The sequence below is a fragment of the Lissotriton helveticus genome, chromosome 3_2 (genome assembly GCF_964261635.1).
Source record: "Lissotriton helveticus chromosome 3_2, aLisHel1.1, whole genome shotgun sequence".
Taxonomy (NCBI): Eukaryota; Metazoa; Chordata; class Amphibia; order Caudata; family Salamandridae; genus Lissotriton; species Lissotriton helveticus.
In genome coordinates this window covers 302,978,726-303,002,270 of record NC_136062.1, presented here as the reverse complement: position 1 = coordinate 303,002,270, position 23,545 = coordinate 302,978,726, and positions in this window count along the sequence as shown.

The following is a 23,545-nucleotide window of genomic DNA, read 5'->3' as shown; positions in this document are numbered from 1 at the left end:
ACCGAGGTGCAGTATCGTCCATTGGCATCACTGAAGGACTTAAGCACCGGTCTGTACAATTATTGGTGCACCTGGAGAGGTATTCAGGCGCAGCCGAAGATTGCAGCGCCCATTTCTATATCTACACGCCTCACACCGGGAATTGCCCTGCTGGTTGCCTGTCAGGGGACCGGAGTCCCTCTCCATTCGGTGCCAGATTCCGCGGCGCGGAGTGGGGAGGGGCCAAGCTGAGGGGACATTGACAGAGGATAGCCAAGTGACTTCTCTGGGCCCTGCGGCACTGGCCAGTTCTTCGATCGCCCATGCCAGGGTCTCTGTCTAACTGGTCCCCGAGGACGAACAGAGGGGGATGGCCATCGTCGCTGGAGGTGCGGACTAAGAGGGAGGCGATCACTGGTGGGATGGCCCCATTGACCAGGGTATCTACTTGAGCCATGCACCGGCCCCCTAGGTCGGCGGCTGCCTTGCCGGTCCTCAGCGGGGGTCTTACGGTGGCCCTTCCCGGTTCCGGCGCCGGACCTCGAGGTGCATGGTGGAAGGGACCCTGTGGGACTGATGCGGAGATAAGAAACTCATAGGAATTCTTGCGTGGAGGTCATTGCTGTCCCCGCAGAAACAGGTAGCGGTTGAAGACGAGGTTGCAGGTACGGTGCTCACCTCCGGTGGGGAACCCGTCCCCCATCTCCTCCCCGGATACATCTGCCGGCGAGGCCCGAGGGTGACAGCCAGAGCCGTCGCACCCTTCGTTTGCGGGACGCACCAGACCGGTGCGGGAAAATCGAACATCGCTGCGAGTGTCGTCGCAGAGCCTGTCGTCGCTGGGTGAGATCGCCGCACCGCTTGCTTGCGGACCGCATCACGTCACTGCGAGCATAGTCGCAGAACCATCGCATCGAGGAGCTGTGAGAGAGAGGATCACCGCTGGACCACGCATCGTCGCCCCGGAGATCGTCGCAGCCCCTACGAGATCGTCGCATCGTGCCTTTGCGAGAACAGACTTCCTACGGAACCTACGCACCGGAATCCATAAAAGTGGCCTTCCTCCCCATACAGACCGGATTCGTCGCAACACGCCCGCTGCTGCTGCTGGGCTGTCGCAAACGCCTCCCCAGGGTCTCAGGAGCAACGCATCGCTTGTTTTCCACCGCACCAACTTCTGCTTTTGGAACTTTGTTGCAACTAAAAGGTACTGTGAGTAAACGTGACGCAACTGTGAACTTTTCACGCATCTGTAGAGAATTCTATCGCAACGTAGAGAATTCTATCGCAACCTAAAGAATTTTAACGTAACCTTAAGAACTCTTTTGAAACCATATTCTTGAACTGTGTATGTTGGATTTTTGTCATTTTGGCATATTCTTGAACTGTGTATGTTGGATTTTTGTCATTTTGGTCTTGTGTAGTTTAGATTAAATACCTTTATTTTTCTATACTGTTGTGGAGTCAGTTTGTGGTGTTTTCACTGTGTTACTGTGAGTGTTGGTACAAATACTTTACGCATTGCCTCTGGTTAGCCTAGACTGCTTGTGCGCAGCTACCTAGAGGGTGAGCAGGGGTTATCTCAGAGGATTATCTCCTTGCCCTGATTAGAAGCAAGGGTCCCTATTTGGACAGTGGTACCTACCTCTGCCAACTAGAGACCCCCAGTTCTAACAGTCAGCAAAAGATAGTCACCCTTACACAGAGGAGCCCTCGCACTAACTCCCTCACTCAATGCTCCCCTGACCTGGAGCAAATAATAGCAGAATGGAGGATTGCGCTGTAGGCGGCGGCAGCGTGGAGGCCAAAGGGAGACAGCTCGGACGTGGAAAAAGCCCCCCACCTGTTCACCTCCGATGAAGAAATAAGCGATGCACGCACCTCCCAGGAAGTCTCGGTCACACCCCCCATCTTCACACCACAAACGGCTGACACACTGATTTAAATTCCACTGAAGACGGGTGAGTCATCGACACTAGATGCACCGTGAAGCGACCTTTTCCCATGCGCCTAAACAAACGAGAGCAATCAGGCATGGGACGATAAGTTAGGAACCTAGGAGTCTCATGCTGCGATCAGTTGATCAAGGTTAAGTCATGTACATTCCGCTGCGAGAGGCATTTTCAGCATTCAAAACTCAGCATAACCCAGCGGGCAGCCGGGACGCCAAGGGCAGGTGCCTCTGTGAAACCACCTCCCGCAAAGTACGACTTAAAGACAGTACATGTAGTACAGTTTGGACGTACCGTCCCCGGCGATATGTCCCTTTCGTTGGGAAGTTACCCTGATATCCATGTTCCCCTTTCCCCCGTTTCAGGTTCAACTAATACCCTCAGTGGAGGCCACAGATGAGATTATGTCACGCGCGTGGCCACATATCAGCTGGTTGGAGGCAGGCCTCGGACAGAATAGCGGGGCTGATATGCAGACACGTGATGTGCATACCTAATAAGTGCGATGATCAATAAAATTCCCAACACAGATATAAACATTATTACCTTAAACGTTCGAGGCATGCATACCGCCATCAAGCGATATGGCGTCTATTCCTATATCAAATGACAACAAGCGCAGATGGCGCTTTTACAAGAGACTCATTTAACAGTGACTGAGGTGGTCCGTTTGCGAAGGAAATGGTGTGGCATCGTCTGTGCCACTGCATACTCAGCTTTCACCAGGGGTGCGCTCATATGGATTAGGCCTGGTATCCCCTTCAAAGAACACACAAGAATTATAGATAAAGACGGCTGGTGCACCATGTTGGAGGGTATACTGGAGGGCCAGCCCACCCTGTTAGGCTGTATATATGCTCCCAATATAGATCAGGACCACTATTGGAAGCTTCTCACAGGGGTGCTCACTCACCACGCCTCAGTCCCCTGGATCCTGGTGGTTTACACTGTGCCCTAGATATCCATCTTGATAGGTCCCACCCTCCATCACCACACTCCCCGGTGAACAAGCAGACAACCCAATACCAAATGTGGGTGCAACACTGGCAATTGGTAGACCCGTGGAAGGAACGGAATCCAGACATTAGATTGTACTCCTTCCATTCTGCCCCGCATAACCTACATGTACGACTGGATAGATTTCTCTGTTCCGCGCCCATACTTCCGAGAGTACAACAGTCTGATTACCTGGGTAGAGTACGCTCAGACCACGATGCCCACATGCTGACCCTCAGAGGGAGCCCCCCCACCCCACCATACCTACCTGGAGACTTCCACAGGAATGTCTTACAGATCAGGTGTTTCATCAGGAACACGGAGACTATATCCAAGAACACTTCACCCTCCTCGACTCAGGCACAGCAGAGTCCAGGTTAGTGGAATGGGACACATTCAAGGTCGCGGCTAGGGAACATTATATACAACATATAGTGGGAGTGCGCAGAACACTTGAGAGAACACTGAGGGACACTGAAGAGGGGATAGCAGCACTAACAACACAAGGGGATACCATAGGGACCCCCCGACTGTAAAGCAGCAGCTAAAACGGCATGCGGGAAGCTCTGAAAGATTTAGGTAAATACAATTTCTGCACTTACGCCGCTAGAGTACATAAGGAGGTCAACAGGGCGGGTGCACTCTTGGCATGGCTAGCCAGGCAAGACACAGCTACTACACCGGTCATGGACAGTACAGGGACCCCCAGACACTCACAAATAGAGATCCTACACATATTCTATGAGTAATACTCAAGTATTTACAAGGCTCCTACACAAACAAATCACTGAGAAATCTCTCAGTTCCTCAGAGCTGGAGACCAAAATCAAAGCCCCAGAGATTAACCGCGCCATCAGAGAGCTAGCACGTAATAAAGCCCCAGGAATGGACGGCTTTCCGCTAGAATATTACAGCACATTCTCCACTTACCTCATCCCCAAGTCAGTCGCCATGTATGAAGAAGCACTAAGCAGAAAGGAACTCCCAGGCTCACTTCGGGAATCCATTATAGTGACGTTCTCCAAACCGCATAGGGATCCCGTCCTCCCAACCTCTTACAGGCCAATAATGCTGCTAAATGCAAACGGTGAGCTATTAGGGAAGTTGCTAGCGGACAGATACACTCAGATCCTAACGCCGCTGGGACACCCAGACCAGAACGGTTTTATACCGAGACGAAATACCTCGCTTAACATACGCAGGCTATTCCACATCCAAGACAGAGCATGTGTGCACTTCCCGAATGCAGCGTGGTTGATTTTGGACCTCAAAAAGCCTTCAACACCCTATTATGGCTGTATCTATTTGCTGTGCTTCGTACGATCCGAGTGGGCCGCACACTAATGGAATACACAAAGCTTCTCTACAAGAGCCTCACATCCCGAGTGAGAATAGGCAAACACATCCCCGCCTCCTTCCCAGTAGAAAGAGGAAAAAGGCAGGGATGCCCCCTATCCCCCTCCTTTTCGCCTTAGCAGTAGAACCCTTGGCAATATGGCTGCGGCAGGATGGTGCAGCGTGGGGTATACCACTGGCGGATACATTGTGTATCCCTGTATGCCGACAACCTCCTGATCTATGTTAGAGATATTAATAACGACCTCACCCCCATTTGGTCGACACTGAATGACTTTGCGTTTCATCAGGCCTTAAGGTTAATTGGGCTAAGTCCACCATATTCCCATTAAGCCCGCATTTGACATAGCGATAGGAGATCACACACTCACCTAGAGCGCCACGGCGCCGCGATAACTTGGGGTACAACTGTTTCATTCCCCCACAGATCTGTAAGAGGGAAATCACTGCAAGGTAGTGGCCGGACTGCGCGCTTCCGTAAATGTCTGGAAGACACTACCTCTGGCCCCCCATTGGTCGAGTCGCCCTCGCAAAGATGATCATGGTCCCAAGGCTCCTCTATCACGGGAACGGGAGCCCGATAAAGCGTTAGCCTATCCAAGGTGACGGTTGACATACAGCGACTGCAAGGAATTAAAGAGGACCCATAGTTAAGTCCAATACATGGGTGGCCACAGGTATGCCAGTAGGTGACCACAAAAAGATTTGAGCACTGGTTATTTGCAGCAGTGTGTGGCAAGACAAACCCCCAGCCCTGAAGAAGTTGCCGACCAAGTAAGACAGGCAACGAAACATGTTGGCTTCTTATAGATTAAAACGAAGCTCAACTGTAGAGCATAGGTTTTAATAGGAGTAGATACCCAACAAGAATAAAGAGTATCATTTAGCTAGGGATATCTAACCCATTTTAGTATAGGGTAGAGCACTGAATAGCGGTTCTCTTAGGGTGAATATAGATGTAAGTAGGCAGAATCACTTTTTGTGTTCCTTAATATCACTTACACTTTTCACACCATTTTCTTCTTTTTTTTGGTTCGAAGGAGCCAATGATGATAAGAGGAACAAACTGACGAGTACCAGTCAGTAGTGCCCTGGTGGTTGCTCCCGTGAGGTTCCTTCCTTCCTCATACACATTTTTTCATAGACACTTAGTGTGGCGTTTGGATGGTAGCCACGCAGACATATGTAGACACACAACGGTTTTTAGTAAGACAAAAGGAGGTACTCCCTGTCTAGGGAAATTATGTGGTTGGTAGATTCAAGTACATCAACACACAGCAGTAGACAGGTGATGTGATAATAAACACCTCTGAGAATCAGGACCAGGTTTTGTTGTTGAGTACAGTTTGAGTGGAGGGTAACCTGGGTCCTTTGTTTTTCCCTCTATGCTCCTGATTGTGAGGATCCTCTATCACTTCACCAACCTCCCGGTGATACCGCCACGCTCCTTCTTCAAAGAGCTGGACACGATCCTGACTACTTTGATCTGGGGTGGGGGAAGGCATACGGAGGCGTTGACCACGCTTTTCCTGCCCACAACACAGGGAGGGTTAGGCGCCCCATCCTTTGGAGCATACTTCTTGGCGGCACAACTCCAATGTTTGTCATACTGGACAGCAGATTGATACACTGGGGAGACAATTACAGAGCAGGGACAGATCCCCCTTCTGGCCATACGTAGACTGCTGCTTCCGAGTCACCAAACCCCCTCGCACCTACCCCCTACAGGTGTCAATAGCAAACTCCTGTATGCTGAAGATACATCGCATGTCCAAAGGGAAACCCCCATACTCGCCCTTACTCCCGTTGGTAGGATTTCCGTGGGATGATAAATATTACACAACCCGTGCCTTACAAGTATGGACTGACTCCTCTATCACGGAAATGGAATTTCTGTATGAAGATGGTCAATTACTGACATATGCCCACTTGACGGAACTGTATGACCTCCCTCCTGGGCAGTTCCCTATACATATGCAGCTCATGAATGACAGCTGCCGTTTATGGGAACCACAGACAGGAGAACCCTCCTCACACCCTGTAATACTTGCCATACTTCATATGGGGGTGGGCAGACTCTTAGTGACCTGGCTGTACAAAGCCGTTAGGGAACTGACCCTTCGCCCACTAGACGCACTCCGACATACATGGGAGGACGAAATAGGTTGCATATTCAACTATAAAGAATGGGAGAAAGCCCTAGAGTACCCCAAGAAAGTCACCAGAAGCGCATGCTTCAGGAACATCCAATTCAACATTCTCCATAGGGCATATCTCACTTCAAAGAGTCTCCAACGCTTCTACCCGAACACACACTTTGCCTGCCCTCGATGCCATCACCCCGAAGCAGACTTTAAACACATGTTCTGGGACTGACCGATCATTCGCTACTACTGGGACCAGGTTCACCACACACTCCGGGAGATAACGAACAACCCGACCCTCTCCTCATGGGAGGCTAGTGCCCTCGGAATGTTCCGCAGGCAGAAAACAGAGAAGGTGCAGTTTCGCTTCATTTCCTTAGCCATTCCCTTAGCAAAAACAGGTATAGCCATGCACTAGCGGGCCCCGGTAGGACCCCCGGCGGCAGCTTGGATCGGGCCATGAAGAAGTGGGGCTCGGCGGAGGTACTGTGGGAGGAAGAAGTGAGAGGAACACGTAAGCACCCCATCTCCCTAGAATGGGCGCAACTGACGCACAGCTTCGTGCATGAAACCGCACAGGCACCCTCAACAACACCATCCCCTTCATGGTCTGCGCAGCTATCCCCTCAGGTGTAGGCAGGTGAGAACATAGGCCCAGACAGGGACTCATGAGATGGGCATTATAGCAGAAAAGGCACGAACCTTGGGAGAATACATACAGCATGATTCCCACGGTCCTCGCTCCGGGGACCGATATAGTGCCATTCGTTATACTCACACCAGACTACAACCCTCCAGTGGCTACACACCAGGAACCCCTTGTTCACCCCCAGTTTACCCCCACAGTTAATGGTTTCCTCCTCACACTGAAGATCTAGAAATTGATGATATCTAGTTGAAAATACAAATTCATAACACTCAGCGCTAGCGAACCATGTGGGATCGCACTAGAGACACATGCAAGACTTTGACTCAATTTCTGCTGTACACAGCCGAAGACTCGTACAAATCTTTTCACCCTACCTCAGGTCGGATTTGAGAGGAATCCTACAGCAACTAGTATGTTGTTTCCGAAATGTAAAAGCATGCGTAAGAGTTTTTTTATCTATTGTTACGGTGATTTCCCATTGACTAATAGTCAAAGATCTACATGCTTGTTAAATGCAATGACCTCAATTGTTGATGTACTCATTGTGTGAAAATGGGAAAACCAAATAAAAAAAATTGAAAAAAAAAATTTCCTTACATATAAACAGGGGCTAAAAGGTACATAAAAAAACCCTAGGATAAAAGTACAACATTAATTTCATATTATTCCTTCATGTGATTAATCACTAGGCCCCTTCATTTCCTTAGCCATTCCCTTAGCAAAAAACGGTATAGCCATGCACTAGCGGGCCCCGGTAGGACCCCCAGCGGCAGCTTGGATCGGGCCATGAAGAAGTGGGGCTCGGCGGAGGTACTGCTGGAGGAAGAAGTGAGAGGAACACGAAAGCACCCCATCTCCCTAGAATGGGTGCAACTGATGCACAGCTTCGTGCATGAAACCGCACAACCACCCTCAACAACACCATCCCCTTCATGGTCTGCGCAGCTATCCCCTCAGGTGTAGGCAGGTGAGAACATAGGCCCTGACAGGGACTCATGAGATGGGCATTATAGCAGAAAAGGCACGAACCTTGGGAGAATACATACAGCATGATTCCCAAGGTCCTCGCTCCGGGGGCCGATATAGTGCCATGCGTTATACTCACACCAGACTACAACCCCCCAGTGGCTACACACCAGGAACCCCTTGTTCACCCCCAGTTTACCCCCACAGTTAATGGTTTCCTCCTCACACTGAAGATCTAGAAATTGATGATATCTCGTTGAAAATACAAATTCATAACACTCAGCGATAGCGAACCATGTGGGATCGCACTAGAGACACAAGCAAGAATTTGACTCAATTTCTGCTGTACACAGCCGAAGACTCGTACAAATCTTTTCACCCTACCTCAGGTCGGATATGAGAGGAATCCTACAGCAACTAGTATGTTGTATCCGAAATGTAAAAGCATGCGTAAGAGTTTTTCTATCTATTGTTACGGTGATTTCCCATTGACTAATAGTCAAAGATCTACATGCTTGTTAAATGCAATGACCTCAATTGTTGATGTACTCATTGTGTGAAAATGGGAAAACCAAATAAAAAAATTTGAAAAAAAATAATTTCCTTACATATAAACAGGGGCTAAAAGGTACATAAAAAAACCCTAGGATAAAAGTACAACATTCATTTCATATTATTCCTTCATGTGATTAATCATTAGGCCCCAAATTGACAATCCTAGATTCCATTTCTGTGTCCCCTTGAGAGTGTATAAACTATGTTCTAGATTAAAAATAACAAAGAATCTAGCTCTCCAAGTTTCAAAGGTTGGGACCTCTTTTCGAAGCCATAAGGAGGCTACACAAAGACGGGCTACCGCCACTGCTATGATGATTAGGTATCTAAATTCAAAAGCTGATTGTCCTTCCATTAAATTTCCCCCTGTACCCATTAACATAGTAGACGGAGTAATATTAATTTTAACTCCTGTAATTTCCGAGAGAAACTTCTCAATATGGTCCAGAAGTTGAGTCAACTTCCCACACGCAAAACAAATATGAATGATATCAGCCACATTTGCCCCACATCTAAAACATTTCCCATCATTAAGACCTCCCAATTTCATCATCTTCGCTGGGGTGCGAATAAATCAAGTATGGCTTTAAAATGTTGTGTTCTTAAATTGGCTGATATTAAAGTTTTCCTTGCCATATTGATGATTGTTTTATGTGTATTTCCTGCTCGCCCAATCTATATCTCCATCTTATGTTTTGGGTTTCCAAATCAGCTTTCTGCGTATCTAATAAACAACTGTAGATCCCACTGATCCGTTGTTTCCGTCTGATAGCCTCAACTAATAAATATAGATCTATTGTCCTTTGCTTTTTCAACAGGAAGTCCCTCATCTGAAGACTGTATCCATATACTCTTTCCCCTGATTATCCTCTGTAAATAACGCTTTATAAAAAGACTAAATTAGTTAAAGTATTTCCTGTGGGGATTCCACTAAATTACCTTGTCCATTCATCATCCTTTGAATTCTCTGTGCTGCCTCTTTGAACCTTAACCTTTGTGCAAGGCACTGCCCAGTAGCTTTGCCAAACTCATATCTCTCTCCCTTAAACACATTAAATGTAATAGCAATTTCTCTGCTCCAATGGAGGTTAATTCTGGCTTTGCATCGGGCTACCTCTGCTTGTGACTGGCCAGTATCCCCTCCCGTCGCTATCTTCCGCATCAATTCTACCTGAGCCTCCCATACAGTTCTTGAACCTCAGCTCTAAGTTGTTTCTGTTCTTGGTCGATGTAATATGATGTTTTGTGCTCAGTACAAAGTAAAAAAAATATCTTAGTTCATGGCAAATTTTTAAAGCGTATCCCTAGACACGTGTTTCTGGATTCCTCCGTCATCAGTAGGGAAAATAGTAGTAGGTTGCTGGACATGCTGCCGCTCAATTTTCTCAGGCATAATTCCACTCCGGGCAAGCAGGCACTACCGAGCTCGTCAGCTCAAGCGGCTTAAGGGAGCCATTTTATATAGTGAAGGGGAATAGGAGCACACTGCTGACATGTCTCAGAGTCATTACCTCTTTGCATCTTGGTCGATGTAGTATGATGTTTTGTGCTCAGTATAAAGTTCGAAAATATCTTAGCTAATGCCAAATTTTTAAAGCGTATCCCTAGACACATGTTTCTGGATTCCTCCGTCATTAGTAGGGAAAATGTAGTAGGTTGCTGGACATGCTGCCGCTCAATTTTTTCAGGCATAATTCCACTCCAGGCACGCAGGCACTCCCGAGCTCGTCAGCTCAAGCGGCTCAAGAGAGACATTTTATATAGTGAAGGGGGATAGGAGCACACTGCTGACACGTCTCAGCGTCATTACCTCTTTGAATTTTGGTCAATTTAGTATGATATTTTGTGCTCAGTACAAAGTTCGAAAATATCTTAGCTAATGCCAAATTTTCAAAGTGTATCCCTAGACACGTGTTTCTGGATTCCTCCGTGGATTCCTCCATATTTAGACCTTCTAACACTGTGGCTTCATCAAAGTTGAACCCATACACCGAGCAAACAGTACAACCAAATTGCCCCTCATACATTAAGTAATTGCCCAGCGGCCTTGGTTATTCTACTGGTGCTTTGTATCCCCCTCTTTGCTAGGATGGCTACTCCGCTATTAGTGGTGGCCTGTCGGGAGCAGGCTAGTACTATATACCCCAGCTCGCTGAGAACCCTCCGATTGGCCCATGAAATGTGGGTCTCTTGGAGACATACCAAGTCCGGCTGCATCACCCGCAGCTCTGCAGCAACCCTTTGCCGCTTCATATTATTGTTTAACCCACAAACATTAAAAGAACATACCCGTAAGTTACCCTGATTTTTTCTAACCCTAATCAAAGACTTCTGCGCCTCTCCATTTCATAACCTTATCTCCTGAAATCCATATCCATATTCTAATCCTCATCCTTAATGTACTGTGAATTGCATTTTCTATTTTATCCCCTCCGGTTCCTGACCAGCCCCTCCCCCCTCCTCTACCCAAAGTGTAGCCAGTGGACTGACTCCACCACCCCCCCCCCCTCCTGTAACTATGTAACTAAGCTCTAGGACCAATGGTCCCGGTGATATATAGCTAAATTCTTCCAAGGCTCCCCCCATATATCTGACATATTAATAGAGTACATAGTAGTCCGACTATGTATTAATTTCATACAATCAGCCTGAGCATACAAGATAGTATCTTTATACAGCCGGCATGAATCCCATCCCTTTAAACCTCCTGATTATTAATATATACTATACCTACATGTACCCCTACATCAAACACAAATATTAGAGATAAAAGAAAAAAAGACAGAAGAAAAAACCATAGGAAGGGTCATCATATGATAATGCCTACCAGAAGATCACAGTGTATCACATCCACTTGAAAGAAAAAAAAAAAACCTATGTGCCCCCTTTCCCTGCCCCTGATGAGCCTAGACAATAGATTGCAAGTGTTCCTTGGCTATAAATTCCGACATAAAAACATTTGTCCGTTTTTTGTAGATAACTTTCAGTGTGGCTGAAAATGCTTGAGCCCCTTTACTCTGAAACGGATTGATGAGCTGTCTCAGTTGCCAGTCTACCGTCTGGTGGCAGAAATCCAGTCTTACGAAAAAATTCCGATCCTTTCCCCTTTCTCTTTCTATCAGGTTGCGCTAGCTCATACGCAGCTTGCTGGGCTAAGAAATTATTGACCGATATCAAGATCGCTCTAGGTCTAATCGTATCTTGCCCCAGTCTTGATCGCTGAGTGAATGGGAATCTATGGGCTCTCTGTATTTCTTGATTCCAATCCCACTGTGATAATTCCGGGTAGGCTTCTGAAAACATATCTACAACAAAAATGTTCATTTTTCTTCGGCAGAAAATGAAAAGAAACACTAAAGGCACCAATAGAAATAGCTCAGCATCAAAAAAGTTCAACATATTCAAGCATGTAAGTATAATTTGGTATATAAAAACCTGTATTACAATTAAAACAATTACAATACATTACATTTTTGTATGATTTCTCATAGCATTTGAAACATCAGAATGACTGAAGGTGCAATGGAATTTTTTTATTATGTTATATGGGATATATCTGCACCCAAAGTGACAAAGTTAATTGGAAACGTAGCAAATATTATTCAAATGCATGTTATGGGAGAGCTACAACAAAATAAACTACAGTATTACATGTTATGGAACATAACCACCCCCCTAACATAGCTGAAATAGAAGTGAGAGATGCTTTAGACACTCTGAAAGAAGCAAGCAAGAGCTCTCAAAAACCTACTACTGATATACTAAAAGACATGCTCCCCAGAATTCCAGAACATGTAACTGGCCAATTATCCACTGTCTCAACAAAAAAATCATCTGCTGCCACCCACCTACCCCAAAAACGTTCAGTGAAATACAAATATCACCTGAACTCACTGTGAGTCATAATGAAGAGCAAGTTCTACTTTATGACAATAAATCTAACTACAAAAGAATTAATACATGCAACTCCCACAAACGTACTTCAGCTACAGAATTGTGAAACATGGATGATGAATGGAACATTTAAATTATGTCCCAAACCATTTTACCAAGTGTATACAATACATGGACTGTACCACAATACCGACATCCCCTTTACATATGCCATGTTACCAAACAAACAAACCACAACCTATGTAGAACTCTTTACAAAAATAAACCAGGAAACTAATAATTACTATACTCAAAGAATTGGTCAATGATACAAGTCATCGTGAAAAACTACCCTCACACAGCAATACAAGGTTGCTATTACCACTTTAATCAATGCATATGGAGACACCTTCAAAAACCTACGCTTAGTGTAGAATATGCAACTAATAGCAATTTTGCATATGAAATTATAAAGCTAATTGCACCTGCATATGTCCCAATAACTGATGTAGCAGAACACTACAATCTCTTAATAGAAAGCCCCTACTACCAAAAAAATGAACATAAACTTAGTCCCCTACTTGACTATTTCAAAGACACCTGGGTGGGAAGGCTACACCAGACACAGATCTGGACACAGGAGACAGCCAAAATACCGCATTCCATGGTGGAATGTATATAACAGTACCCTAAACAAAGAAAAAAAAAATAACGCTGTGGAAGGATGGCATGATGCTGTCCATGCCACAACAGGCAGAACTCAACCAACCCCACATAAATTATTGCAATCATTCCAAAAAGAACAAAGATACCAACAACTAAGACTTGAACAGTCTGTACGACAGCTAGGTCCAAAATATTTTTAGAGGACCTACAATGCAAAGTAATACTCTACCAAACAGTAAGGGGCTAGAATATCTAGAAACACCAGCTAAATGCATACTTTAAAACAGTAATACAAAAACATAGCAAAATCGTAATTGTGAACTGAATTCTTAAATAAACATTTCTTTGCAAATATAAATATTATGTCAATTGATTTTAACCATTTAATTTTTTTTACATAATTAATATATTTACAAATGTCAATAAGAATTACAAAAATTACATTTCCCTCCCATTGTAAATAATTTAAAATAACTTACTTTTTTGTTGTTGAAGAATTGAATCCAAACTCCCATTAATAAATCGAAATGTGTAAAAATCCCAAAACTTAGTTGAAAGTAATCCAAAAAATGGAAAAATACAACTGTTTAAAATATTATCCGGCGGCAACATATCCATAGATTTTAATCCATTAAACACCCCAAAAATGTTATAAAAAAAGAAATACTATAGGAAAATCTGAAAAATGAAGGAACTGTTAATTAATTATTAGTTTACTAAAAACGAATACACAGTTTCTTTTTTTTAAAAAAGCATACTTCTCCCAACGGCAAATTCCAAACAACAAAAACCTGTAGAAAAAACAACACAACTCTGAGGAACGTCACACCTAGGCACTGTGAATATCACATTGAGGAGGCACATCAATTCTGAAGCATCAACATGATAACATTAGTTTGTTGAAGACAAATCATGAACTGGTGTATGTTAACTTGACATATATTTTCATTTTTTATTTTTATTTCTGATACAAAAATATATATCCCAATTCTAACACTTTTTAAAAAAATAAAGAGGATTTGTTTTTTTTTGTCAATTAGTATACATGTTTTTTACACTCTGATAAACAATTGTCAAAAGATCATGAACAGTTGTCATATTTTTTAAACCATTGTTACAGTGCAAACATTTCAGCGATATTGATGACCAAATAATCAATATTTTAAACCAATAATCAAATTAGTGATGTGCAGAGACTGGAGGCATGTTGACAAACTACACACGTTTCGGCATAGGCCTTCGTCAGGACTCCGTCACAGTGGTTACTATTGGGTGTTCACGATTTGAAACAGAGTACAAATCGTTGTGTCTTCTCTTGGGAGACGTCGGAAGCTACTGATTTATACACCTGATATTTTGGAGGAGCCTAAATAGACTGTGTGTGAGTACCAGACCAACAACCCTTTAAAAGAAACTGCATATCATGGCATAGAGAAATATATTAAAAGGCACATGAATGCTCATTTGGGGATTGATGTCAATCATGATAAACTCATACTAAGTGCCTTAGATTTTTAATTCAACTTTTGTGGAGTATCTTGATTACCCTGTGTTAGTGGCCCAACAATGTACGTCTATTAGTTGACGTGGTTGGTGTAGGAAAGAAATCACGGAGGGCTATTCATCTTGAGAGGAAATTAAAATCAGAAAGATTGTCTTTTGATGTTCATGCAGCAAATACCCGGCAGCAGCAGAATCATTATCTGCTAAAGACTGCCTGGGTCTGTTTCAAATCGTGAACACCCAATAGAAACCACTGTGACTCACAATGGGTAGCCATCCGAAGCACAGGTAGGGGATGGTATGACATCCCACACCACATGCCATCCAGAAGGCACTTAAGCCCCATGTGCCAGCAATGCATGCGAAAACACTCCCACAATGTCAGTGTGGCTGAGCAGGTCTGCACAGTTACCACAAACAGTATCAAGACACATGGATGATCAACAAAACACAACACTGACTTGCCAGTCACCTACTCTGCATACTCACAATAGCCACAAACTACAAGTAGGAGTAAGCCAGAACAGCAAGGACACAGCAACACACTGCACAGTGCACAACACACACATGTGCACACAATCACAGGGCTGATCAATCACTTAAACAGGCACTCCACTCATGGGTGACACATGTGTGTAATAGACATTGCACGGGCACACACACATCAACACTCATGACAAAGTCACCCCTTCACACTGCACACTTCTTGACCACCCAAGTGCACACATGGAAAGTATCCAATGTGACTAGGATGACTGACCTTCACAGGATGACTATACACCTACATTGCTGGTCACACATAAAGTAAGATCACCCCTACATGATGACCCTGGCCAGCCTGCCTGCAATCCTGTGGACAGAATCCCACTCTGTGCTGGCAGTGCCTCCAAACCTGACATGTGTACAATATAGCTAACATGAACAAAGAATAAGAATGACAACAGGATTTCATCCGAAACCAGCATCATTGCACCAACAAGTATCAGAGTCAAGTAGAACTGAAGTCCCACTCACCCCTGTAAAAACTAGAAAACGTGAGACAATCTATTGGCAATGCTGAAGTGGCATACAGAGCATGTGACACAGTAAACCATATACACACAGAAAAAGCTTTATTCAGTGAGGACACTGATATAACAGACAACAGGAGGAACTGTATTTATTCACATATTGTACAGATAGGCAACAATATCAGACAAGAGCAAGGCGAATGGCCAGCATAAACTGCAGAGTATGTAGATGAGAAGCTGCACAGTCAAGTGGCAAAGATGAGGGAACAACACGGCCAGTGGCCAGCACAAACTGCAAAGTAAGTCCACGAGATGCTGCATAGGCAAAGGGCAAGCATCAGGGAACAACAAGGCCAGTGGCCAGTCCAATGTGCAGAGTAAGTCCATGAGAAGCCGCACAGGGAATGTGTGCGACTGTAGCTGGCATGGTCTGCAACACAGTCATGGGGGTAACAATGCGCAGTATAGGCATTGCTGTGGGAGAGACAGGTGTGTGAGGGGTACTACTACTCAGGATTGGCTAGCTGTCGAACTGGGAGCTGGATGTGTGTCGGAGAGAGTTGGAGGACTTGACTCGGGAGACAGAGGCCCAGCTGAGGTAGAGGCATCAGTGGCTTGAGAAGCCGGGAAGGCTGCTTGGACCAGGTAGTGTAGTGGCACGTGGAGGTGGTTTCATGCTGCGGTGAAACACAGTATGGCTGGGAGATTGTAGAGGGGAGCCTTTCCACTTTTGGGGGATTCAAAATTGCTTCCCTGTCATGGGAGGAGTGCTAAGTGGGTCGGACACAACAGGCACACTCTCCAACAAAGCTGCATTAGGTGCAGCCGGTAGCGCCCTCCCTCTGGGGACATGCTGGATCCAGCGGTGCACTTGGCCTGGCCTTGCCTTTGTCCCTTCATTCCCTGCTTACCAGGTGTACCCCCTACAGTGCCCTCCTTTCCCTGCTTCACTGGGCTTTGAATGGGAGTCGAGGTTGTGGGTGAATCTGCCTTGGAGCTCTTCTTATGTGTACTCTTAGCGGGCACAACCTTCTTAGTTGACATGGGAACTGTCTGCTTGTCTTTGTGAGACGCTTTTGGGACAAGAAAGTCCTTGGCTGGGTATGCCCCTGAGGCATATTACCCTGAGGTCTGCTTCTTGGCTTTGTGGCCCTAGGTGTCGCCTGATGGGCTTTTGTCTTTGGGCTCAGGGGTGACTTTAGTTTTCTGTGAGGATGGTGTCTGCGCACTCGACCGCTTGGGCTGCTGCTGCTATGTGCTGCGTGTGCTGTATCTTGACCTTGAGGTCTGTTGTGCATGGGCACTATCGTCAGATGTGGCTACTGGCAGGAGGGTGGACAAAGGGATTGGAGCTGGACTCCGAGATTGTGCCAGTTGAAGAGCTGCCGTCACTGCGGAGGACAAAGACTGGACAGTCCGGTGTAACCCACCTACATCTGAATGTATGCCCTCCATGAAATCAACCACCTGTGCCAACTTCTTGTTGTGGTCAATGTAGGCATTCAGGAGAGCTGTCTGACCCACACACAGCTGGCGCAAAAGGTCCACAGACTCAGAACTGATGGCAGAAGGGGGATAGAGGCAGGGGCAGTGGTGCCTGAGGTGAAGGCCACTTTTCACTCTTTAAACTGGTGCGAACACGGGCAGAAAAAGTGGAAGTAGATGGGAGGGTGTGCACTGGATGCTCTGTGGTGGAAGAGGAGGCATAGTCCCCATTCCCTGTGCCCGCCAACATGGATGTGTCACCGCTGGCGTCAGATGATGTTGAGCTTTGTGTCTCTGGCTCTGATTCCTCCAGCAGACTCCTGTCCCCCTTCAAGGCACTGGTCACATCTGTTTCACTTTGCTCTGTGCAGCGGTTGTGCTTGATGCCTCACCACTGGTGTCCGTCCCCTGTCCCTCCGTGCCCATGGGAGGAGTTGCATGAGAGAGAGAGATGTAGGGGCAGTTCAGTGGCAGCAACAGGACAAACATATACAAGCAAAGCATCACTGAAGTTGAAGAAATCTACATGTTGCACACCACACTGTGCAATAACATTGTGCAACCTCAATTTTTAACTCAGACTGTGCGTGTAAATAGGAAGACCACACAGCACGATACACTGCCAGTGGGTCAGTTCAAACAGACACACAAATAGCTCAGAGCACATCTAGGGCCCTGATGGGGGCAAGGATGGACCCTACAACATGTTGCCACTGTCAGATCTGGATGGAGCAGAAGGGGACAACACAGATACAGACTCCAACATGACATCCCACAATGGCCATGAGCCTATACCATCAACCATGTTGTACTTTGGGGCACAACTACTGTCGCACATTGGCGCCAGATGCCTAAGCCTCACAGATCTGAGGTCAGGCACTGCATGCATTGATGAAAGCACACTCAGATTGGCCTCACTGCTGTCCCCTCTCATGATTTCCCAGACTACCCCAATGCAGACGATACCTGAAGACCGCTACTCAGAATGCTATGTAACTGCCCGGTACTCATATCACATTAGGAAGTACAGGTAGAGCTAATACATGGTTGCTGCACTCAGCACAGAGGCCACTTACAAGCCACTGCATCACACCACCAACATCACATGGCCCTGCACTGGCCTACGCTATGAACACATTCAGCCACTCACAGCCAAAGTCAGCCTTCTCAGAATACTCACTAGTTTGCTGCTGATGCTCCTACAGTCGTGCATCCAGCTCAGGCTGTGTCACGGCCAAGATGTGCGCCATTAGTGGTGTCATGCTGCTCCGTGCCAACCTGCTTGTGCGAGAGAGCAGCCCCAGTGTCATCTCCGCCATGTTCTTGCTCAGCCGGCAGATGTCATCCCACCTCTTGTGACAGTGGGTGCGCCGTCAGTTGGAGCTACCCAGAGCCCGCTTCTTGCATGCAATGGCCCTCCACACGGCCTTATGCTGGTGTACGTTGAGCTGCAGGCATGGGAGACAAGAGGGGGCAAACGTCAGTGACACAGTGCCATGTACCAAAATCTATCAGTACAGTAGGATGAGACTGACTCATCCAAAATTCAATGATATGGTAACTAAGACAATAATGCATCACACATGGTACATCATCATGGGAGATTTACACATAAATGTATGCAGGTGTGAGGGTGGAAACTGTACCTGCCCATCTCATAAACATGCAGGATGCCAGCACAGAAAGCGATGTGTAGCCTGCCCATATCTACTGTCCATTTTCCGGGAGGGCAAGACATACATTACATATCAACATATGATTGGGGGAAGACTCACTATGCCCAACACTGCGCAGACCTCAATATCCTTGGACTGTGAATAGCTCACTGTGTCATGGAGGTCACATTGCGGGACATTTTCTCACATACCCACACTCTTCTCACAAGGACTGTGTGTGCAATCTACAGGGCTGAGATGTCACATTGATGGAGAGTAAAGAAAAAAGACACATGTAACACATTCAGTGATGTGTCCTTGTCATTTTGGTTGGTGACTGTGAAGGCCAGGTGGGCTCATTCTGAGATGGACAACAACAGGGACCCACACAGCCATTCACACAAGCAATAACTGTCCTGACTCCTGCATTACCAACTTAAAGCGTCACTGTATGGCTGACAAGACAATACATGCCCTTCAAATCTTGATGTGCAGGCAAGGAAAATGGGAAATAAGCTACACACGCCTTGCCCCTGGAGACTGCATGTTAAGAAGTGCATGGCACAACCCCACACCCTCAGGCACATACTGCAGCAACTCAACTTCATGTGTGCCCCCCCACAGCACTCTCACTCCCACTCTAGAGGACTTACCACGACATTCAGGGCACCATATAGCCTCAGATAATGTGTGAGCACCTCGTCCACAAGGACCTCCAGCTCCTCGCTGGTGAAGGACCTGGCACGGTTCTTCTCAGTCCTCACCATCACTGTGGCCATGTGACAGCAGAAGCAGCAGTGGATGGTGAGCGGTCTCAGGCAGCAGTCCCTGGAGGCAGTGGGTGGTGAGTGGTCTCAGGCAGCAGTACCTGGAGGCAGCAGCAGGTAAGGGGTCTCAGGCAGCAGTCCTTGGAGGCAGTGGGGGTGAGAGGTCTCAGGCAGATGCCCCTGGAGGCAGCAGCAGGTGAGTGGTCTCATGCAGTAGTCCCAGGAGGCAGCAACAGGTAAGGGGTCTCAGGCAGCAGGCTCTTGGAGCAGTGGAAATGTGAGGCTCTCACATACATAGCCCCCTGGGATTGTTTCAGTGATTCTAAGCTGCTGAAATTGGTGTTTCAGGTCTGCCGTTTTCAAATGCATCCAATGACCGTCTCTGCATTGGTGAAGCACGCCTACTGCGATTTTCAAAATTGCATTATGCTACAGCGAATGCAGTTTCCATTGGCTGTTAGAGCTTGGTCCATGGCGGTGACACACCGCAGGGGCCAGGCGGATGCTACCGCGCTGGTGCATCTTTCAATTGCATCCACTGACTGGTCCGTGGTGGCGGAGCACGCCTACCGCGATTTTCAAAATTGCATAATGCTTCCGCGATTGGGGTTCCCATTGGCTGTAAGGGCATGATCCATGGCAGTAACACACCGCAGGGGCTAGGCGGGTGCTACCGCAATTTGGGTGCCATACATTGCCATGAGTGACCGTAATTTGGGTGGCGGAGCATGCCAACTGCCTTTGGCGATAGATGTATGTATATCACTACCGCGATTAGCTTTTGGGCATTGGATCTGACACACCGCTGGTGCCGATCGGTAGCTACCGCTATTTGGGTGCCATACATTGCCATGAACGACCGTGATTTGGGTGGCGGAGCATGCCATCGGCAATTTGGCCATGTGTATATGCCTATCACAGGTAGAAACAATTATCCCTTGGTTGAAAAGTATATAAGGTCACTAAATGCAATACTAAATCTCAAAGTACCCAGCAGAAAGGTTTGTAGCCCATGTGGTAGATCTGAAAAGGTTACAGGTACAACAATTGTTATTTATATTTTAAAATATTTTCTTTTATTATAAAAAGTCACAGCTATCATGGCAATAATTATAAAAACACTATAAAAATAATTAAAGTAACGTTGATGCCAAGTTTTTATGCAATTAAAATCATGTATCCTATACAAAAAAACCTCAAATTCATATATTTCTATTCATGCATACCGACATACTATCAACATTGAGAGAAAAAGAGACAGTACATTTTGTCATAAAAAACATATCCGAATCCGATCTGAATATGTTTTTTTAATGACAAACTGGACTATCTCTTTTTCTCTCTCTGTTGATGTTTTGACCATGTGTATATGCCTATCACTACTGCGATTGGATTTTGGGCATTGGTGGTGACACACCGCTGGTGCCAGGTGGTAGCTACCACGATTTGGGTGCCATACATTGCTATGTCTGAACGTGATTTCGGTGGCGGAGCATGCCAACCGCCATTTGACAATAGATGCATGCCTAGCACTACCGCGATTGGCTTTTGGACATTGGTGGTGACACACCGCTAGTGTCATGCGATAGATACCGTGATTTGGGTGCCATACATTTCAATGTTTGACTGTGATTTGGGTGGCGAAGCATTATGACAGCACCTATGGACATGTGTGAAAGGCCAATGTGCAGTTCTCAACAGTGCATAGTGGCCACATGACCAATGGCACATGAATGTGCACACAATGCCAATGCCATATTTACCTCACTGCTGACCACACATGCCATGTTTGTGTCTATGCTTTGGAACATTGGCATGTACTCCCTCACATGTCATTTGTGATATTGCAGGCCATGCCCTCAGAACAGTGTTGTGATGGACCCTCCAATGGGTACACATGGCAATGTGTGTAAGGGCTGAGCAACTCTCAGTGATGATTGTCTTACTGGGCAAAGTGAGTCCCTTTTTTCCTGGCTCATGCACACACCTGTTTATCTTGCACAGACTGTGTTCATTGTGTTGTTAATGTGTGCCTTGTCTGACTTACGCCTGAGGGTGTGGCAGCTACTGTAGCTTGGTATGAGGAAGTTATGTTGCTGTTTCACCCATATGCCATGTGAGGTACTCTCACAGGGCTGCTCATACAAGATGTGGCCATGTCCCTTTGGGCATTCTCATGGTCTGATATTGTTTTTGAGGTACTTGCTGTGTGGAATGTGGACAAGTCCACGAGTAGTATAGCTGAAGCTGTCCCTACATGTAAGGTGTGCTGTGATCTAATCTATGATGCCATTCATTGTTTCCATTGTGTCAGTCAAAACATAATATATCAGCCACATCTCCTAGTGGATTGCATTGACATGTGTCCTCTATCATCTCACCTAGGAGGAGACCAAATGTGCATCATCCCTTCACAGTGCTGGCAGACATGGAGGATGAGGATGTCAAATGGAAATTCTGTCTGGATAGGGGCACCCTCAAATACCTATGTGCTATGTTGAAGCCCCATCTGCAGTCTCGCAGGACATATCACTGTCCCAGCGCCGAGACACCCCGTTGGGGTAGCTGCGCGCTTTTTAAAATACACAAATAAATAAATAAATATCTGGGTGCTTTCACACCAACGTCTAAGGTGATGGCGGCCCTGCATTTTTTGCTTCTCCATCATTCCAGTACACAGTGTCCAGAGCAGGTGGGATGTCACAACCTATGTTCAGCATGGTGCTGCATGATGTCCTGTCCTCTATGATGATCTACAAGGACAGATACATCCATTTCCCCAGGTGCCTTAATTGGCATCTTTGAAGGGAGATTTTAATGCCTTTAGAACCATCCCCCATGTTCTTGGTGCCATTGACTGCGCCCATGTTGGCCTGGTTCTACCACAGGCACGTGAGCACATCAATAGGATTCATAAACAATTCCACTCTATAAATGTGCTAGTGGTGTGCAAGGCAGATATGATCATCTCGCACGTGCATGCCAAATTTCCAGTCTCTGCCCATGACTCATACAGCATGCGCAATAGCATTGTACCACAGCTGATGGATAATCTGCTTCCTGAGCGTGCATGGATTGTGCCTGAGTACAGTCAAATAGCATGCTGTGTGTGCGACATGCTGTCCCCTGCCACAGTGACATTACAAGGTTTCCCTGTGTTCCTCACACCTAAGTGACTCTGCATATCCCAACCATCCTTGGTTGCTGAGCCCACTGTGGGATTCTAGTTCCCCAAGTGAAGTCCGCTACAATGATGCCCATGGGAGGACACATCGTGTGGTGGAGCGTACTTTTGGACTTCTGAAGTCACGGTTTTGCTACCTGGATGAGACCGGAGGTACACTGATGTACTCCCCGTGGAAGGTGTGTCAGATTATAGTGGCATGCTGCATGCTCCATAACCTAGCCATTCGCAAGGAGGTCGCCCTGCACCTGGATGCTGACGAGCAGCCAAGGCCCCCGCCTGCAAACCAACCTGTTTCCAGTGATGACAGTGGAGAGGAGGAAGGTGTCGACCTGCATCAACAGCTCATCAACCGCTACTTCACTTGAAGGTGAGTGACAATGTACAGCGGACCCATTGCCTGATGATGTTGCTGTTGTTGTGTAGGTGTATGTGAGCTTTGTGACTGCAGCCAGTTGTTGACTCAGTGGTGGCTGACAATGTTCCTGGGACATGGAAGTTTGGAACTTCTACAGGATGTGTATGTTGGTACTTTTTGCTCAATGTGATGTGTGCTTGTTGGATTAGCTTGATGGTAAGTGTAGTGTGATGTCTGAGATGCCACACCCAGATTGATGAATGCTGTGCTGTTGTGTTTTCCTAGATCCCTTTGGCCTCTCCTTGCCTACATACATTCCATGCTCCTGGTACATTGTGATCATGGTGAAGACTGCACATCCTGGAATAAAGGCGGAGCGGAAACAACAACATGTGTGTAAGAGTATTTATTTACAACTGTGACATGTGAGGGGTGGGGTACATGTAC